The following is a 16,105-nucleotide window of genomic DNA, read 5'->3' as shown; positions in this document are numbered from 1 at the left end:
AGATATCTTTATGTCAGATAATGCCTTTCCATTCTCTCTGAGCAGTCGTGATAGAATAAATGTTTCCAAATGGCAGTCGCAGTGCCAAGCATGGCAATGCTGTCAGTAACCTGATTGAATCCGGCTCTCATACATTTAGATATAATGTGGTTTGGAAGCACATACTTGATTTAAAATACAAAGCATTTCTGTTGAAATAAATGGTGAGGTTAAGCTAACCATCAATGATAGAAAAGATTCCACAGGTTTTTGCATTTCCCTCCTTTTTGCTTTTTACATTATTCATGGTTTCCACATTTCTTTTCCATTTTCCAGTGCATGCATACATGTACAATGAATTACTGTATAGTGTTTTGCTGTATGTGTATTTTAAGATCTTAAAAAATAGATATGCTACTGTACCCTGCTACATTTTCTGAGCTGTCTGTAACACTTCTGGGAATTCATCTTGCCCTTCTGTAAAAGAGATTTACTGTTCCCACCAGGACCTCTAAGGAAAAGAGTGATCCCATTTTTAAAGCAGGTTCTTCACATAGAATAAAGCCCTAAGGAATTGCAGAGCCAATAAAAGAATCTCCTACTTCCCTGCTGCAATGCCAGGCAGTGATTTTTTTATTTGGTGTCACTTTCAAAGCAAAATTATGCTGCAACAGTGTATTATAATAAAATAATTGAGTTTGTCAAATTTGTTTTGTAAGTGCAATTTTCCCCCAGTCCCCTCATTTGTTTTTCTCTCCTGTAGGCAGAAATTGCAGTACAACAATATTAGAACATAAACTGTTGTTTGGTGGATATTGAGAAAACTCACATGACAGCTTTGCTTCTGCACTCTGGTTATGGTATACAAACTGGTATTAAAGATTCAATAAAGGGACAACGGCCATTAAAGATTCATTGGTATGCATAAGTAGGGATGCCTTGGTGCCACCTTTTGGGGAGTTACACCAACTCCTCTGTTGCTGAAGAAGACATAGGCCGAGGCAGGCAGGAGCATCCTGTCATGCATTGCAGTCTCGCTAGCTGAGTTCCCCTCCGATTCCCGTTGTGCATGGCTGGACATTTTATCTGCTGTCCAGTTTTCTAACTCTCTCTAGTGCTGTTCAATAGCTGTGAGGTTTCACATTAGAGATGGTTAATGTGAATGGATTCTAATAAAGTGAAGTGATTAAGACTTACATGTATGTCCATCAGCTGTTGCTGAAAGTGTTTTCTGTTTCTGGATTAAAAAATGTTATACTTGCATACTGGGAAGTTATGTGGGCCTTAGCAATAGGGTGATCTGGCAGTAAAAAAAGATGAGATGTGCATGCTGGTTGAATGCCATAGGGGAAGAGGAGACCTGGAGCTTCCCAGGGCATGTGGGATGTTGATGAAACAGGGATTTTGGAAAAGCCAGAGCAGCAGGCCTGGCTGTGAGTCCCAGAGCCACATCCACCCACTGGGAGCTGGGCCACAGCTCAGACAGGCTTTTGGTACAGCAAAGGTGACTCAGAAAAGACCCAAAAGAAAGACTGGAAAATATTAAAGGGAAAGATTTGATGAATTTGCTCTGTTCAGTTTAATTTTTGCCTAGACTCAACAAATGCAGAAATTCATAGTCTAAATGTGGGAGGTACTAGTAAAATTCTGTGGGAGCTTGCAATACCCTTCAAAGGAAAAAAAAGGGGGGGAGGTTTTTTCTTAATTTGTTACCGTACCTGTATGCTGGAAGGGAGAAGCAATAGAAGAAAAGATGATAACTTACTTGGGGACTATCTGTAAGTAGATACCTAGACAGCAGGAAATAAATGGTGGGGAAGTCTTTGGTCTGGCAAGGGTGGGCAGGGTCCAAGAGCAAGTGAATCAAGGTAAATGCAAACTAGAGCTTGGACAAATCTTTCCAACAGTGAAAACAATCAGATACTGGTACAGTTTATGGTGGATGCAGATTACTATCACTGAAAATTTAAAAGTCAAAGCTGGATTATTTTTTCCCATCAAAATTAAAACCTTTATGTTTGTAATATTGAATTTTTATACAGTATTATCTGCTTGGTACAGATATATCTATTCAGCTTTTGCTGAAACCTTTGTATTTCTTTTTAGGAACCTTGTATACTTCAGAAATGAGTCACTTTTTCTAATTACTTGTAATTAATACTTCTGGTAAATGAATGGCATGTCTGATTATTTTTTGTTTCTTTGCTTGCTGCTTTTTCCAGAAATGTTTAGGAGAGATCTAATGCATTCATTAGCAAGAAGTTAACATTCATTTAATGTAATTACCATACTTTTTCCTAAGTGGAAAGATTCCCTTTTCAGACCAGAAAGCTGTGCTTTGATGAGCGGATCACAACATGGGAAAACTGACTTTGGTGAGGCGAGAGAAGGATGCTGAGAATTGCCTGAGGAGGGGGACCCTGGAGCTTAGCATCAGGGAGAAAATGGAGGGTAACACTATATGCAAATACTTCCTTCTTTTAAATATTAAAATGTCAAAGGTGTATTCATCCAGTAAAATAATTACCTTTCACCAAAAGCAAAAGGAAAATTCATGGGTTTGCTCACTGAAATATTGCTGAGTTTCACAAAAAGAGCTGTTGTTGCTCCCCAAAAGGAGAGGGCTTTATGGCTGCGTAGGATTCACATTATGCAGGGAGCATTTTAGATTCATTTGCTAATTCTCACAAGTTGCCAACTGGCAATTTCCTCAAAAATCTTTTCACTTTTTCTAAGGTGGTCTAAAGCATCCATTTGAAAAGCTAAGCAAAGTCAGAAAGCCGAGGCACTATTCAAATCACGCTTAAAAAGTCCATCTGGGTTATAGACTTTGTACACACGGGTCAGTTTCAGTCACTGCTGCTGCTAATTCGTCCAGGACATGGTTAATCAATTGTCCTTTCCACTATGCCTGGTAAGTCACTTCATGTTAGCTTTTAGAGATAGACCCAATGTCAAGAGGATAAAGAAAGGCAGGAATGCACGGCTTGTCTTTCGAAAACATGGGTCATGGCCCCTTTCACAATGATGCTCGTGAAGTGGAGGATAAAGTTCCTGAACTGAAAAAGGGGTTGGAGCAGATAACCCAACAGGACAGGAATATGCCCATTCAGGCTTTGTCCTCCCCTAGTGCTGGAGATTTTTACTGGAAGTGATGAGGCACAGGTGACTAAGCTGAGTCCCCATTTCATCACAGCCATCTTAATACCCTTTCATAATATTTGTTGTCTTCATTTTCAACACCTTTCCCAGCATAAACAAAGATTTAACGTTTGTTAAAGTTGCCCTGTCAGCATATCTCTTTTTGTTGTCTTTGTTCAGCTCAGGGCTGACCGAGGAAGTATGCTTCTTAGAAATGGTGGACAAAATATAGCAGGAGGTAATGGCTGAGGAAGGCCTGTCAACCCAGGCTGCTGTGACAAATTCTTTGTATGCATATGTAGCCTTTCAAAAAGCTGAGAGTGTTAAGAGGAGAAATTTGCTTCCCGGGACTGCTGAAATTAGGAATAGAACTAATTCTAATTTCATTCTAAATGATTGCATTATAAGACTTGCATGGATGCCCTTTTGCTCATTTCCTTGCTATTTTTTTTCACCATTTACTGCTAGCCTTGTATACCCTTGTAGCAGGCACAGTTCTCAAAAAGAAGGAAAGTGGGAATAAAGAAGCTCTTTTCTTTTCTCTTTCCATCAGCTAAACTTCCCATAGAAGCTGAACAACATCCTCTTTATCAAGATTATGGGTTTCCAGATCTTGGCATACTATTTCTTTCCTTTAGTGCATGCCAGCAAGCTGAACTAAGAGCTATAAAAGTAGAGAATAAGACATGTATCGGGGCATGCTTACTCCCGTACATCAAGAGCATTTATGAGTAAGGCAAGTGGGATGTAAGTTGCATTTTGATCTATGAACAAAGCGTACCTGTGTTTCAAAAGATGACACATCTGTAGCATTCTGCCTTGCACTTGAAGAAATTGATATTAATCGTAGAAATCTGCCTGGAAGAAAACAGCTGTCAGTGTTTTGAGCCACTTTAGAACAAATACGGAGCCGAGCTCTCCATCTTACCCGTAGCACAGCCCTGACTTGAATTGATTGGGGGATGTAGTGCTTAGACCTTGCTGTTGTGGAAATATGGACTGATAGGCCTTTGCATTATTTGTGCTAAATACATACTGCTGAATCATGAGGAGGCTTTTATGGAAAAAGCCACTAAGAAATGAAGCGCTTCATGCTAACAGCCTGAGTGATTTTTAACTCCCATTGACTGATGTAAGAGGGTATGGCAAGCAGTGTCCCCTGACATCAGGCACTGTGTTGGGTTCTAGCACACTGAATGACTCAAACTTTAACGTGAAAAGCAGCGGTAGGACAAGTTGTGACTTGCAGGTTTGGGCTGGACATTAGGGTGCACTTCTTCACCAGGAAGTGTGTATATATATATATATATACTGTAGTATAGGAACAGCTTATCCAGAGAAGGTATGAGTTATCTACCCACAGAGGTTTTTAGGTCTAGGATGAGCAAAGCCAAGGCTGATCTGATCTGCTGATAGTGATAGTCCTGTTGTGAGCAGGAGGCTGGACTAGACGATCCCTTTGAATCAACATTTCTATGATTCTGTGGCTTAGTAAAAATATATGAACTATGCAGTCATTTTCAATACACACTCTTTTTCAAAGATTAAAGTATAAGCCATTATTTTTCAGGAAAAGTAAACCAGAATCAACACATTTTTGTTTGATAAAGTGCCAGCCTTTTTAATAGTGAACATAAGGTTTATTTCCTTGGATCACTGAAGAACAGTACAACTGATATTTCAGTGAAGCAATCGGGAGAATTATTTTAATTTGAATCCAGCTGTTGTTACAATGAAATTCAAAAGGCAATGTGGGCCATAATAAGGAGCTAAAAACCTGTGGTTCAATAGTCAGTATTGATTTCTCTCTTACTGATTTCAAGGAAACTAAGACTTCATTCTACGGCATGAAGAGCCTCACAAGGACTTTCCAGCAAGTAATTTCCTTTTAAGTCCTTCTCTGATAGCTCAAACGGTATTTTAAAATTAATTATGCTGGTTCTTTGTGCAAAGATGATTTTTTAAATTTGTAATAGATGTAAAGAAGTATAGACTTTTTGCATGTTCAGGTGCAAAACCTCTGGTTTGCCAAAAGAAAACGAGTCTTTTATTACCAGGACAGATCAATTAGAATTATGTAACTCTAATAAGCTTTCTCATGGTTATAAAATTCTTTCCCTGCTTGGGGGATTATTAAAAAAGTATTATTCTTCTCTATCTTGAAAATTAAGTCAGAGCCATAGAAGCCCAATCCCCACTGATCACCATAGCAAGGTATTCATTTGTATGAAAACTGTGTTTTAGAAAACAATATTTAATCCATACAGTGAAAGATCAGGACAGATGGATAACAGTGAAACTCAATTTGATTTGAACTACAGCGAGTTTTCTAGGGATGGAAAATTTCCTGGTATTTAGTGGAGATGAGAAATGCCACTGGTCTTGGCATTATTTGCATTTGAATGGATTTCTCTGATTGAGTGCAAATATTCTTTAGATATTTCTTTGGTCCTCTTTGGTATCTCTTTTTAGTTTATCTGAAAAGTATTTCATAGTGTTTCTTAAAAGAACTCCCACAATAGTCTACCTTCCAGTCAGTTGTGCTTACACGACTACATTAAATAATCAACAAAAAAACTTGAAGTGTATAATAATGAAAGAAAAGGAGACCAGATGGGAATTTATGTGCAGCAAAAGCTGAGGACTGTAGAAGGCATGTGAGAGTAGGAGAGGCAAAAAGCAGGAGGAGAACTGATTTTGCTTTGCTTGGGGGTTTGGTGGTGGTGGTGTCCTGCAGAGACAGGAGGGAGTTGCTTGTTCATTTTGCTTCAAGAGAGACATTGTAAAAGTAGAAGTATTCTGAAAAAAAAAACAGGTGGTGTATTGTATGGCAACGATGAAATACTTTCTGTTACAGCAGTAATTAAGGAAGATATAAACCCGAACCTGGATACTTGTAAATGAACAAGCTAATGCAATCTGCATCCGGAGGAGCTCTCTGTGTTGCTAATGCTGGTTTGCAGTGGGGGCATTCCAGAGAAGAGGAATGAACTAGTGCTGTACTGGTTTATTAAAGACTAAACAGGTGATCCAAATATTCATTCTTCTGTCACCTTGCCATTGATCAGAAATTGCAGCAGATCTGGAATCTGATTAATCAAATATTAAGGAAAGATCAAAATAATTAGCTCTAATCAACGTGGGTTTATGGTTGAATACCTTTTATCAAAATAGCTTTGTGTCTTTTTTGAGGCAGTTGCTAGTTTAGGGACAGTCTTGAAGTTGCATATTTCAGCTCTTCTCAGACTTTTCAACTTTTTGATTAAGAAAGTAGAATGATCAAAAATCAACATCGTACACACGTAAATGGTTTTAAAACTGGCTTAATGGAAGTTTCTTGTGTTTCTTGAACAAGCAGGATGGTGAATGTCATGCTGTTTTACATTATTATCAGTGGACGTGGAAGAAATGAGAAAATCATTCCACATAACATTTGCAGATGATGCAAAGTTAACGGGGGTGGTAACAGTTAACAGAAAAGTTGCTGTAAAGAGTGGTCTGCCCTGATTGCTGTGGACAAGATGCAAGACAGCATTAAGAGTTTGTATGAGGCCAGGTAAGAGGTTATATGTAGGAATAAATACTGTGGGCCATGCTGACAGGATCGTTGGCTCTATCCTAGTAAGCACTAACAGAGAGAGCTGAGACATCACGTGTGGAATTAACAGGGTATGACCTCCTACTATGATTGTGTGGTGCAGAAGTGATGATGAGATTTTTTGATATGTGCAGAAGGGAATATTGAAGAGGGAGACTACATTAGCACACATTTTGGTTGTGGTGACTGGTATTGGGACACTGTGTCCCATTTTGTTGTTCAAGATTGAAGAATTAACTAGAGAAGCATAAGGGGAGAGCCACAGAAGCACTAAGAGGAAAAATGCTTTGTAGTGAAAGCCTGAAGAAACTTGGCCTGTTTAATTAAACAAAAATATGACTAGAGGGTGAGTTGGTAGAGTTTTGTATATGTTAAGCAAAAATTAGTAATAGAACATCAGGAAGCAGTGGTAGACTGAAAGCTGATGCTAGACAAATTCCTCCTAGGAATAATAGACACTGATTTTTAATAGCTAGGCAATTAATCTCTGGACCAATTTGTCAAGTCTTTCCATTGCTGGACATTTTTAGGACAATATTGGATGCCTTTATAAAATATGTACTCGATTCAAACAGGAATTAATTCCAAGAGGTATCATGGCCTGCATTATGCCGGAGGTCAAACTAAATGGTCATGTGGATCCCTGCTGACATTTTAGCTTATTATATCTATGGTCTTTTGTTGGAACTTACACACAGCTCAAACTAGTCAAACACAAAAAAAAAAAAAAAAAAGAAAAAAGAAAAAAAAAGGTTAGAATCAGTACCTGCAGTAATTGTATTCATTTTAGTTTTCTTTTCATACATGTTAGCTGTAACTCTAACAGACAGCTTCACAGGAAAACTCTTTGTTTGCAAAAAAGCGATCTGTGGTAGCTTCCTGACAAGAGGCAGTTCAGCCAGGATGCCAGGTCACACCGAGCACAATTGGTTACACAGTCAGCCAGCTGCTGGTTCCTCATAAAGCTCTTCAGAGAAACTGATTTTCCTTCAGTGTATTTTGAGCTATATTTCCAATTTTTTAGCTAAACTTGAAGGTTATAGCTAGATTTTTTCCTTTTTCTTGTTTTAACTTCTTTTCGTATAATAGGTGGCTGACAAAAAATGTAACATGACCTGGTGGTAGAAAGTTGAAAGTACAAAAATTCACACTTGAAATAAGGTTCAAGTAAGCATTTCTTCAAACAACTTAATTAGGAATTTGACAGGTTCCCATGCTCTGAAGTCAAACAAAACTGAATGTCTTTCTGAAAGAGGCTTTTGTGCAAGAAGTGCTGATTTCAATCATGGAGTTGCTCTGTGGAGTGTTTTGGTGTTATACCCAGGATTAGATTGCATAAATGGATTGTTTCCATTTTAATTTTAATATCATAGCATAAAAAGTATCAAGCTGTGTATTTTTCTAAATATCATGTATTGCTCAGATTAGCTATTTGATGTGGAGCAGTCTGAATGATAGAATTGGGGTCAAAAGAATTTTGTTGGAAAAAATGAAGGACTTCAAACAGGCAAATACTGGACTTGTCAAGGAAGTGACAGATAGGAATTATGAAAAACTAATTTACAAATAATTCTGAGGCTGCATTCTGTCTTGTCTACATCTACTCTGTGATGGTTTACTCTTCTCAAAAGTGATTTAGGATTAAATATTGCATTGAACATTGAAAGTTCTGAGATAGTGGAGGAGCGGGGCGGCAGAGTTTGAGAGGACTCACCAAGCTGATAGCCAGTGAAAACCTACTGAGATATGAAAATATGGAAACATTACTTCTTGATACTAGATGTGGAGTTAGCTGATGTGTAAAGAAGTTGCTGCTCTGGGAGTTTCTTCTCAAATTGTGAACCCTGTGTACTTCAGGTATGAAATTACACCTGATGGTTTTTTGGTTGATAATGAAACAAAAAAGTGCCGTGGCAATCTATGTTACCATTTTCTGCAGGGAATTCTCAATTACAAGAGAAATGTTTGGCTGCTGCAGCTTTCAAGCTTGACTCAGATTTCACTTTAAAGAATCTGGTTTTCTCTGTGTCCTTTTTTCATTTGATCGAAGTAAGAAATAGAGACATAGCATCTCACCTCTAGTGAGGCTGGATGTGCCATCACTGAATTTTGCCAATGTAAATTTCTCCTATGAGTTACATTCTGACCTCAGAACCTGTATATTTGTAAGAAAATGTTATCTATGAAACCACGTGTGTGTAGATCATAACTGTATGTTATGTCATACATATGTAACTGTCATAATTGTATCATAGAGTAGAATCGTAGAATAATTTAGGTTGGAAGGGACCTTTAAAGGTCATCTAGTTCAACCCCCCTGAAACGAGCAGGGTAATCTTCAACTAGATCAGGTTGCTCAGAGCCCTGTCTAATGTGACCTTAACTATTTCCAGTGATGGGGCATCTACCACCTCTCTGGGAAACCTGTTCCAGTGTTTCACCACCTTCATCATAAAAAAATTTCTTCCTTATGTCTAGTCCAAATCTACCCTCTTTTAGTTTAAAACCATTACCTCTTGTCCTACTGCAACAGGTCAGTTGTCTACAGAACAAGTTCACCAAGGTACAGGTTTGCTTTTAAAACACACATTCTGAATCGCATTCAATTCCTGTCCTGAAACACCAGGAGGAAAATGGAAGAGATGAAAAAAATGGACAAAAAGGAGGCTTGAACTGAATGGGCTTCCATTTTAAATGCTCGATGAGTTTTGAGTTTCTTCAGAACTGTTTCTTTGGTCAGAAGCAGGGGAAAATGGGATTGTGAGACTCAGCCTAAGCTGTGTCAACAAAACCTTAAGAGAGGGAAAGCACAAAGCTTCAGGAAACTGAAAATCTATATAAGCAGACAATGAAAGCATTTTTATTACAAAGAACCAAAAGCCATCATACAACACAAGGTTCACTGAAAATGGAGCCAAGGAAAGTTTAAGGCTTTGGCTTTTCCAAGAAAATTGTCAAAAATAAACCACAGTTACAAAGAGACAATGTAATATGCTTTTCTTTGCGGGGCAAGAAGGTCTTTTCCATAAGGAGTTAGGAGGAGTGGAACCACCAATACCACTGGGCATCTTCCACTGGGTTTCCTTGTGGAAACTCTGGTTTTGTTCTGCCTCTCAGTTCATATTCTGCTTCCTACATAGGGGAAGGCTTTCTGGTAGGTGGTGGTCTAATATATGAGAGAGTCCTTTCTCCAAGATTTTATAACCAGACAGACACAGCAGTCGTTACTGGAGAGTAAATTGAGGCAAGGAGAGCTGAAGATATCCTTGGTGGGTCTGTGGTAGAACTGGGAATAGACCTTGGTTAAAAAAAACCCTGCAGGTAAAGACCTCTGCCTTCTTTTCCTTATACCCACTGCACGGCTAAGACCTTTGGACTAAGTATCATAATTTTCATCCCACAAGCCAGGATGGGACTACTGGAGTGCTTCCTCTGTCTGGCTTTGCAAAAATAATCAGGCACAGTAGAAAACCTATCAGATGCTTGTCAGAGGATCAGAAGATGCAGGGTAGCATTTTTTTTTAGCTGCCTGACACTACTATGACACAAGCTCAGCAGGCAATGTGGCCCGCAGCATGGTTGCTGCTACACCTTTCAACTTCCCGGTGTTGGGCACAGGCAGAGGGAGGGCAGAAGTGTTTCAGAGTGAGACATCTTTGCTCCTGTGGTTGTGTGAGAGTTGCTAGTGTTCCCTCACATCCATCCACAACAAGACCTCCTCCACCTGTGGTGGGTTGACTTTGGCTGGCTGCCAGGTGTCCACCAAGCAGCTCTCTCACTCCCCCCTTTCAGCAGGACAGGTGGAGAAAGTAAGATGAAAAATTCATGGGTCAAGATAAAGGTAATTTATCCCAGCCAGCCCCAGTATGACCTCCAAGAACCTTGCAAACAGGTTGTTCTAGTCTTAGAAATTTCCTCCTTTTCTCACAGCAGTGCCAATTCCCTGCCATTCTCATTTCCAGACACTACTTCTGAAATATATCAGTGCACCATCCCAATGGAGCAGTCCAGCAGTGCCCTAAACATTCATTAGAATAACTCAAAGATTAAGCAAGCAATTTAGCAAAAATTAAGCAAGCAATTACTTTGATGTTTCTCATTGATTTGATCTCTCCCTGTGCTCAGTCAGCAGCCCCTCTGCAGCCCAAACCATCCCATCTCCGTGTCTGGGCATGAGTTGTTTTGAGCAGGTTGTGCAGACAAATTTATAGGCTTATTATTGTGTACATTTCATGATCTTCATTTGCTCAGAATGTTGTACGTACAGAGCTGTGAAAACATTGACCTTTCTACAAGGTTTGTGTTGAAATGAGCATTAGTGTTATTATTTCTTCCTTCTCAAAGTCTTGTTTGAGGAAATAAATTAAGTTTAGGCTCCCATAAATAGTTTGTTCTACAGTGTAAATTGGATTTTTAATTCTGATCTCTCACTATGAAAAAACATTGTCCATTCTGCCACTAGTGCTCTTTCTTGAACTGAAATACTCTTCTTGAAGGAGTGGTTTCTGAAGCCACAGCTCTTGAACTGTTTTAAACTAGAAGAGGATAAATTGATGATATAATGAGTCTTCCTAATCTCCAATTTCCATAGTTTGATGAATTTCAGTATAGCACATTTCATTAATATTACGTAAGAAAATGATTTGCAGGCAAATTAAGTGGTTGACACAGGTACTAAATAATCAAAGCATATAAATTAAATTCAAGAACACAATTAATTACAAGATTAATCTCTCTTATCTGGTCCCATGATATCTTTCAAGTATACCTGGATAGACATAATCGTATTAGTTGAGCATGAAAATATTTATTTGTACACCTTAATGTGATACTGATGATAATCTGTTCCTCACATGGTTGTACAGTACACACAGGTGAAGTGTGATACTTCCCGACAGCATAAACTAAAAATCAGCAAAAAATAGTATCTGGTTCTCAGATTGCTTTCATATTTGAAGGGCCATATACTACCTACATTGTAATGCATAGTAAGATGCATGCACTAAGGAAGCTGTAGCAGCAATGTGGCATGATTTGATGGCCACTGATACCAAAACTTTCTCATTGACTGCCTCTGTTTTCTTCAGATAATTTATCCTGTGAAGGCCTCTGATGTCTGTCCAGGCATTTGGCCTAGTAATCAGACTTAAGGAGCAATAAGAAAGTTGTCACAATGAAAAAAATAATCCTTATTAATTTCATGTGAAGCTGAATATTTGAAGGGCTGTTTTCATGCCACATTTGGTTTTTGTGGGTAAAGATGCTTTTGCAGCTGCAAACAGTCTTCTGCGATGTCTTTTCCATCTGTCTTTCTGAGAAAATAAATCTTTGTAAAGAACAGAATGTGAAAAAGCGTAATGACGTCCTGTTGGGTAAATCGTATTCATTATATTTCACAAGTCTCAACAACTTTTCAGTCTTGTTCTGGATTTCCCTGCTCCTGACTGAGCAGGCCACCAGGATGTCTTGACCCACAGCCAAATTTCCCTGTAGGGAAGTGAGGGGTGAGCATAGTGGCCTTAGGAAGGCACTCTCCCAAGTCACAGGGAGCCCCGTCTTGGCCTCGGGTCACCGGCGGTGGGAGCTTCCAGAGGAGCTGGACCTGCTTAACTCACATACAAACATGGATCTGTGTGTTCAAACTCCGCTTCGTAAACAAAAGCATTTGACTTATAGAGTAATTTAATTACAATTGAGTTAAATTTTAGTTTAATCCATAACTAAACCAAGGAAGGAAATCAGAAGCTAATTTCTTTTTTTACATCTATGAAGTATTTAGGTGCTTTGCAACCCATATAGTCCTTGTCAGGTAATACCTCCCACACATAAATTAACCAGTGCATGTTGCTCAAAAGCCATGTGTAAGGTACCTACAATCATGTCACAGTATGGCCTGCATGCATATAAACCCTTAACCCAGCGTGTGTACTGTATATGATGGGTATGTCAGTGGATTCACTCGGGTGGCTTGCAAGAACATTTCTGCCTTTTCTCTGTTTCTTTTAGTTCTTACTAGGAAAAAAAAAAAATCAATTGAAAATGAAATGTGTATTGTTACAGTGAAATCCCATTTAATGGCTAACTTCAGTTCCAAAAGGCAAGGAAACGGAGAGCTAAGGCTGGGATTTCATCCTTCAGTTATAATGACAGCCTTAGATGCCTTTCAGAGGGGTGATTTCTAGAGAGCAAATGCTACTGAATAACACAGAAATTCTTCCTCTTCTTTTTAATGCTAACAGTGGGTTTATGCATTTTTTTTTCTAACAGTATCTGTGTAAAGCTTTAGAACAGAGCATCTCGAATGGCATGCGTGTACAGAAAATTTAGTTCCTGATTTTTCTTCACACTTTTAATTTCAACTGTCAGACTGACCCCCTGCTCCCTTTGCTCCAAGCACAGAGCTAGGCTGTTCTGGGAGGGGATATAAAACACACTTGCCAGCTGAAGGTTGTGACCATGCTTGTAATGGCTGGGAGGTGAAAGATCTCTGCTGAAGAAAACCAGTTGGCCTGTGAGGAAGCCTCCCTGCACCACAGTGGGCTTTTTATTCCAGTTTTGAGAAACCATGATTTTGGAGAGATGCCTGGACTGGAATGGCATCTCCTTCGTGGCTGTTTCACAGGAGACGAGCTTCTTCAGAGGACAGTTTCAGCTTGTGCAGGCTGCTCTCTGATCTGTGCACATCAGGGTGAACCAATGTCAGTGCCACCAGTGAAGCACTACACACAGAGCAACCCTGGGGGGTAATAGAGGAGTGCCGTTTTCCAGTGCTAGGGATGAGGAGGCTGACACATCTGAAGGATAAAGGGGAGAACAGAGCTATGCCTCCTCTGTGCCTGCTGCTGTCAGGAAGTGGTGTGGTGCTGATCAACTTCCCAGCATAAACTGGGATAGCCTCACCTCATGAGGCTGATCTCATTTACTGAAGCTGGACTTCCATTCTGATCCATGTTTTCCTGGTTCAGGAGTGCATGTCAGCCTGCCATCTCCATGTGTATGAGAAGGAGACAGCATATCAGCTGCACACACTGAGACCCTCAGCGGCCTGGTTACAGCCCGCTTGTCACCTTTGCATGACTCCATAGTTCAGTGCTGGGAAGACAAAATTGTACCCAAATCCCACTAAGAAAATAAGTTGTACATGATTGAGTTTTCCTTTCTTTTCTTGCATATCCAAAATATAGATACTAATATTGTGGAGACATTGCAGGAAAGCAGCCTGGGAGGGAGGGAGCTTAGGCAGATCAGTGCTTTGTCAAAATGTCAGAGACTGTTCCCTGCAAGAGGAGCTTATAGCTCCCTTTTCTTCACAGGTTTCATTTTACTTGAAAGTCATCATTCTTGTCCTTTAGGTCATCGGTGGCTTTGTTTGTACATTTGGCACCACAGCAGTATCCTCTAGGCCAGGAGTTTTTCTGTCCTGACCCTCTAAAAATCTGCGGCTGACCCCTTCCCAGATAACTTCCAATTTTTTCTTTTTTTTTTTTTATTTCAAACACCTTGCAATTTTAAACTCTATTAAGACCAGCAAAAATGAGATCAGTGCCCTTATGTTTTTTCAGCTTAGCCTGTTCCATCATTGTGTGTCAGGTCTGCAGTATATTTACAGTGTTTACAGAGGCAGTCATGCTGTTCCACGGAACAGAAAGGAAGAGAGGAAGGGAGAGATTTATCTTGGAGCCAGTAAGCCAGAATCATCACACTCATACCTGAAGAAGAACTTTGTGTTAAAGATAGCTGGACTTTCCATTTAGCAGGAGGTGAATTCTTTCCAGTTGTAATTTCTGTTCAAAATACCTTTTTTTTCTTTTTAATTTATGTGGAATAGAAATTCAAATGCAGGTGCAGAAGTTTGGACCTCCTGTGTAGATTTGGTGGGGTAATGGCTATCACTGCAGTGTAGTCAGCAAACAGCAAAAGCAAAGAGAAGTACCTGCACTCCACATCCCTTTGAGGAAGCTGGCTTTGCAGCGGCCCCTTTCACCAAGTGCTTTCTTTCCTGCAGACCTGCGGTGTTGCAGAAATAAGAAAGGCAGAGAGGAGCTGTGAAAGTACCTATGGGTTATCACTGCATCAGTTCTGGCCACCCAGCTTGAAATGCCTTAGAGGGACCTTGGTTTTAGAAAGGACCAATAGCAGACATAAGAGAAAACTCAACACCTTTCAAGTCATGCAAGCAGGGCACTCAAAACTGGTCCAGTTGGGCCAGGAATAGTGTAGCCTACTGAAATCCCTCATTGCTGCAGCCCTGGGGTAGTTACCTACCTAAACCAGAAATTCGTTCTCCAGCTGTGACTCTGCAGTTCCTCTGGAGCTCAAGCAGAACCTTCTCTTCCAGAAGGTGGTACCCAGCTCTGTGAAACAGTTGATCCCCTAAATTGTTTGTGTAAGTGGCTTCAGTGCTCTCATTCCATGGACTCACACATATATTCTACCTTCTGTGGTGTCTTAATCACCAGATTAGTGATAGATCTGATGTGGATGTTTTCTGTTCCTCCTTAATGAAGTTGTTCCACCATAAAACTAGGTATGCAGGGTTCACAGGCAAGAAGAGAGTAGAGAAAGACAGTCACTTGAAAAGGGAAAATCCTGGCCTCTATGCATTAATGAACTGTTGGGGGAAAAAAAAATGCGTAAAATTTTAATGTCCTTGCATTTGTCATAATATCAATGAACAAGCAAATCTGAGCATTACTCCTGCTTCAGGGGCTGCTGAATGATGCAGCAGCAATACTAACCCACACGTGGGAAACAATGAGAGGTCAGGGCCCTGAAGAGTTGGAAGTCAGAATGAGCCACAGGCACATGAGCATCTCTCCTTTGAAGTAACTGGAGATTTGGGAAAGTGCGCAGCAGATTAATGCCATCCTCAGTGAAATGCTAATGTGGGTATCCTTTGTCTTTCTGTACCAGGGCTGCAATTAAGAGGCCAATATTCAAGGGCCAATTTAAGGACGTTTTTTTGTAAGGTTCCTTTGATGTGTTTTAAGCATGTAGACAATAGCTGGAACTTACTGTAAAGAAGATTCAAATTTATGGGAACTATACATGCCTACCTGGGGAGAAAACACAGCCCTCTGAAGCAGTGATTTTCCAATTCTTCCATGTTTCAATGTCATTGAAAACATCATTGATAATGTCCAGAAAGGTTTAAAAAAAAAAAAAGTTGTGTTCTGAAGGTTTATATATAGTTTTAGCCAAGCAGAAGATTTTGCAAAATCTAGGCATATCAATTTTATTTTTAAATTAAACTTTTATATTAGATATTAATTACCATCCAGAATGAAGTCATTGTTATGTAATGTCTGCATTTTGCAGATGCGCTGTTATATATTAAAAAAAAATCTACATCGTGTAATAATTGAATTAGTAGTTTTAGTTCTGCGA

At 39.6% G+C, this 16,105-nt stretch overlaps 1 protein-coding gene across 1 annotated transcript in view; it reads left to right on the top strand.

The window, feature by feature from the left end:
• Positions 1-16,105, top strand: part of SLC35F1 (solute carrier family 35 member F1) — a 253,835-nt gene that overhangs the window by 120,410 nt on the left and 117,320 nt on the right. The gene's annotated exons all lie outside the window — the stretch shown is intronic.

The sequence above is a fragment of the Falco naumanni genome, chromosome 6 (genome assembly GCF_017639655.2).
Source record: "Falco naumanni isolate bFalNau1 chromosome 6, bFalNau1.pat, whole genome shotgun sequence".
Lineage (NCBI taxonomy): Eukaryota > Metazoa > Chordata > Aves > Falconiformes > Falconidae > Falco > Falco naumanni.
This window is presented reverse-complemented; position numbering and strand designations above follow the sequence as displayed.